This window comes from Coffea eugenioides, chromosome 1 (genome assembly GCF_003713205.1).
Source record: "Coffea eugenioides isolate CCC68of chromosome 1, Ceug_1.0, whole genome shotgun sequence".
In the NCBI taxonomy this organism is placed as follows: domain Eukaryota; kingdom Viridiplantae; phylum Streptophyta; class Magnoliopsida; order Gentianales; family Rubiaceae; genus Coffea; species Coffea eugenioides.
In genome coordinates, this window is record NC_040035.1 from 20,222,878 (window position 1) to 20,228,701 (window position 5,824).

Genomic DNA, 5,824 nt, shown 5'->3' on the forward strand with positions numbered 1-5,824 from the left:
TTGGGGATTCGGATATAAATAGAAAAGGGAAGGCAGCCGCAAGGGGGGGGGATTCTTAGAGAGTGAGACGGGAGAAAGTTAGAGAAAAGAAACAGTAGCCATAAAAGAGAGAGGGGGAGAGTTGACGGGCTAAGAGAAAAACTGGGGGAGGTTCGGTGATAGCAAAAGAAAACAGAGCGGAGAGGTTACGGGCTGGAGGTTGTTTTACGGCTAGGGAAAAGGGCAGCTTTGAGGGAGTGGCTAGAAAAGAGAGAAAACAGAAAAAGGGCGACTGAGAGAGAGTGATAGAAAGGGAGATAATTTCTGAACGGGCTGCAGGATAGAGGGTCTTGTGAATGGGGGGTTTGGCATTTTTTTGACAGCAGCCGCAAGAGAGAGGGGACGGGGGAAGAGTTTCTGGGACAGCAAAAAAAGAAAGGGGCGACGGAGGGAAACCAGAAAACAGCAAGAGAAAGGTGGCAGCTGGGAGCTTTTCGGTGAGCAAGAGGAAAGGTTTTTTGGAGAGCATTAACGGGCTGAGAGTTGAGAGGGTTGGCTGTGAGAATGGAAGAAAGGAAGAGCAAGCAGGCTTCGGGGTTTCTTGGGAAGAAAGGAGTGAACGGATAAGAAAAACAGAGAAACGAGGAGAGAGAGCTGAAGTTGGCGGCTGAGTGAAAAAGGCTACGAGGGTTTTGCTGGGGGGCTGAAAGAAATAAACCGAGAGAAAAAGGAGAGATCTTGGGAAGACTTTAGGAAGTTGCTAAGGAAAAACAAAAGGCAAGAAAAATAGCGGGCAGAAACTAGTGAAGGGTTTCGGCTGCAGGATCGGAAGGAGAAAGCTTGTGTGTGCAGAGTGAAGAGTTCATTTTTTCGATCATCCCAGACCTTGATTGACCTTTCAAAAGGATAAAGGTAATATTTTTCTACTCTGGAGTTGTTTATACGTTGTTGGGTTATGATAGATTGCAAAAAGTTTCCAGCTTTACGTAGTTTGCATCTGAATTTTTGTGTGAGAAAGTATTGATGTTCATGCTCTGTTCCCTTGGACTGATACGAAGTATGGCTCGCTGTTTTGCTGAACTTTTGGGTTTTGAGTAAAGCCTGTGATTAGCGTGTGGTTTAGTTGGCCTTTTCTGTTAAATGAAACAGGTAGCAAAACTATTTTTTAGAATGGGATGATCCTGTGTTTGGACTCTAGCTGTGAGGTGGAATGAGTTAAGATTCATTTTGAATCACTAAGCATTTTTCAGCCAAATAAGAGAAACGAAATTGCAGTAATCTGGACAGATTTGTTTTCTTTGCTTGCTCAGGTCTCGGCTTGTTCGAAACCTATGGTTTTTAATTTGGTTGATATTTGCATATGAGCCTTCATGATGGTCAGATGTTGTCTCTAAACACTTTGTGTAAATGTCCTGTACTTTATTTGCTTCACGGTCCAAAAAAAAAAATTGAGACGTTTTCTCGGATGTTTTAGTTCAGCATGTCAAGTGATTGTTGATGGTTTCTTTGCTGCTTTTCTTTTGTTGCCTCTTTGCTAAAATTGATGTTTGGGATATGTGTGTGGGTTTGGTAACTAAGTTTTGAGTGATTGTGTAACCCTTCATTCAGCGTGAGTCAGAGCTGCATTTTTGCAGCAGAATTTATCATAGAAAAACCTCCCTAGCTGCCGAATCCTGTTTAGAAAGCTTGGTTTAAATTCTGGTTTGCATGAAGATTTTTCTCATTCTGGTTCCGCTTTTTCCTTGCATGCATGATAAGCTAGATAAGAACATGAGGTTGGGTTTTGGCTTGAGAGGTTGTGAATCTGTCAAGGCGAAGTAGTAAAAGCTTAGCTTGAGAAAAGTTGCGGCAGTTTTGTTCATCAAATGTTTGCGTACTTGCCCAGAATTTTGCATGGGATTTTTCTAAGTTTTCTGCCTGCTTGGATGATGGTAATGATGTGGTTTGTTGCTCAGTTCATACACCATATGCCTGCCCAAGCCAAAATTCTGGTGTTCAGCCTATGTTGATGAGATGATAAGAGAGTTTTTGTTTCTCTTTTTCTGCATTCTTTTTCCAGAATTTGCGTATTATATCTTTCCAAGTCTGGTCATTTGATTGTGATCATCATGTAGTTTGTTACTAAGTAAAGTTGTGATATTGAAATGAGGAATGTCTAATCAAAGCTGTGAGTTTGAATCAAAAATCTGGTTTGCATGATAAAAATGAAAAGAAATGCCGTGGCTGGAATTTGCTGAATGCATGAGCTTCCTTGTGTCTTTGCATCAGTTTTCTTCTATATTTGGGTTTGTTTGAATTTTGAATTTGTGTGGTATGATGTTTAGATTAGCTTTGAATGTTTGGTTGAAAGATTTTTGATCAAAATTAGTGTTAGAAAGTGGAACAAAGTGCAGCAGTTTTGTTTGTTGGGTTTTTTACAGGATGTTATCTCACGTGAGTTTGCATTCGTTGCATGCATGGATAATTGCTAAAAATTGCTCTTTAACCCCCCAAGTCCCCTCTTGACCCACTATGGCCCAAGGAATTTGAATACTTAATCAATTTAATCCCTCAAGCTTCTCCTTGTTCCACTATGACCCAACCAATTGAATAATTTCATCAATTTGGTCCTTGGTAATTTTAATTTGTGCAACTTCATTGCTTGTTTGATTCCAATTAGCCACCTTGCTTTGTTTAAGTTGCACTTCATGCATGAATTTAAGAGCTTTATGACTAAGTGAGCCTTGTTTTGCCCATTTCTTTTGATTTTTCTTAAATAAAGTGGTGCCATGACCTGTTTATTATTTTGGAGGGTAATTGAATAATTTCACTTCATTTGGACTCAATTCCAAGGGAGGTACACTCTATCCCTCATTTGCACTTCATTTGACCCTATGTGATCCAATGTGCTATGTGAATATACATGCCTACTCCGCTTTCCTTACCTCCTTGCGTGCATTTACTTGCTTTTTATTTTATTTAAGTTTTATGGGGTATGTGTACACCTCTTGGCTTGTAATAGATAGGGCTCGGAGAGCACCTGGTCCATTTCCCCTTCCCCTTTATGCTTTTATGGGGTATGTGTACACCTCTTGGCTTGTAATAGATAGGGCTCGGAGAGCATCTGGTCCACTTCCCCTTCCCCTTGGTTGTTTGCTTTAGTTGCTACGTGTTAATTTGCTTTGTTAGGGCTTTGCATCTAGTCGAGCATGCTAAATGCTATGTGCTATGTGTTTACGAGTGTTTTGGCATGTCTACTTGCTTTCATAGCCATGAATGAATGGAATGGATGAATGTACGTTTCCGCTAGTCCAACGCTAGTCGGAATTCATAAAATGGGCTAGTCCAACGCTAGACCCTTAGGGATTTCCCCTCGTTAGCACATCATTTGCTTGTTCACTACATATCATGCATTTTTCCTTAGTTTTATCATCAGGCATGCTCCTCGAGCCCCTTTTCCCCTCATTTTAGGATTTTTGCATCTCATACTAGTTATAGGGTACATTTGCGTGAGAGTCCCCTTAAATATGGGATATAGACGAGTGTGGCTTTTTCTAAGCCTTAGCACGCTTGTATTCCCTCTATCAAAGGAAAAATCAAGTCACGATTTAGGTCTCCCCGTACCCAATATGCATGAATTCCCTAGGCTCATGCATTCTCAATCCACTCTATCGTTACACTTTCACTTTTGTCTCGTTTGCACACATGCACCTTTTTATCAGCCACTTGCACACGAACCCTTTTATCTTCACTTGCACACGAACATTTTTATCTTCACTCGCACACGAGTACTTTCATCTACATTTGCACACCTTCACTTATATCTTATTACTTTTATCATTTTTTTCACTTCACACAAACTCACACTTTCACATGGCATGCATTCCACTCATTTTTCACGTCATTTAGGTTTAGGTGTGACCTCTCCAAAAGGATCACTCTATCGTTACACTTTCACTTTTGTCTCGTTTGCACACATGCACCTTTTTATCAGCCACTTGCACACGAACCCTTTTATCTTCACTTGCACACGAACATTTTTATCTTCACTCGCACACGAGTACTTTCATCTACATTTGCACACCTTCACTTATATCTTATTACTTTTATCATTTTTTTCACTTCACACAAACTCACACTTTCACATGGCATGCATTCCACTCATTTTTCACGTCATTTAGGTTTAGGTGTGACCTCTCCAAAAGGATCATTGTTGGGCTTCACAATTAATGTGATTGGCACCACTCAACCTTTGAAGAGAAATTTCCCCCAATACCCCTAGGTCTAGGGTTTTGCATTCATATAGACATATCCAATATGCGATACATACCTTGGGTAGAAAAATTAGGAAAATTGGTTTAAGTCACGCAACTAGCCTTGGCTAGGTCGAAGGGGTGCCTTGGATTTTTATCCTTGCCTTTCCCTTCGTCAAATGTGACCCCCGATCCCTCTTTTGGTTACGTAGACCCAAAAGTTCTCAAAAAGGGTTTATTTACTTTTTTATTCAAAAACAAAAATCATTTTTGGGTGACTTGGTACACCCTAACTCTATACCAAGTGGCGACTCTATTTTTGATACAAAAAACCCTTTTGAACTTCACTTGGCCAAATCGTCGCATTCTAAGTCCCATGGCCTTTTACTTTTCATTTTGCACACGTTCACACATTGCACACTCACATTCACACAATTCCATTCGAAAAGTGGGGCGCGACATCACACAAAACTGTAATCAGTCCAATTCAGTCTATACAGGTCCAAATGCATTGATTCCAAAGGCATATGAAAGCTAAGACATAAAGCTACATTTCATCAGAAGACACCAACAACAAAATCCAAACCAATTCCAGTCAAACCAGACAATTACTATCGCAGTTCGCACATTCTGTTCACCAAAAACATCAACAGTAAAAATGGCATAACTCACTCTATACTACTCCAAATACCCTGAAATTTTGTAGGCACTTCAAACTCATCATTACCTACAACTTTCATGTTTTTAGGAAAGTCCAATTCGGCCTCTAACCCTATGATCTAAAATCGGACAGAATTAGGGGTTTTGAAACCCTAACATTTCTCAATTCAATCCAAATCCAAAATTGATTGCATTTATCAACAATTCACACCTACTAGAGTCAAAGCCCCTTATTACCAACCATCAAAAACAACCACACCATCAAGAACATATGAAACCAGAAAATTCCTCAAAAAATAAAAAAACTCAACCAATTCACTTCAAATCAAGAAATAAAACACATAATCCCTCACTTAAGCCACCATTAGGCATAAATTCAACATCATTAAATATAGGAGGGTGTTCATATACCACTTACCAAGTAATCAAGAGAGAGGAAGATGTTGGACACCTTAAGTCTTCAAACAAACTTCACTAAACTACTTACTAGCACCCAAGGGAGGAATTTTATGGAGTGAAATCTAGTTTAGGTATTTGTTTTTGGAAGATTGAACCAAATGGAAGCTTGAAAATTGATGAAGTTTCTTCCTTCTTTGAGCTTGAGAGGGTCGGCCAACAAGAGGTGAAAAATGGTGAATTTTAGTGATTTTTTGAAGATATTAACCACTTAGTCAAAATAGTCAAAAAAAAGAATAGTAACTCTTAAGTCCTAACCAATATCATGGTGACATGTGGCACTCCAATAAATGCATTCCTATCCTTTCTTTTCTCTTTCACATCAATCATATCACACACTCTACTTATCTCTTAACACCCGATAAATTTTTCACAGTATCCGAAACTTAACCTTATTGGCCGAATTTTTCCGAACTTTCCGCACTAGTGGGGCCCACATCCATAATCTATCCGTAATTTTTCAAAAACTACCCAATGCTAGAAAAATCATCTAAAAA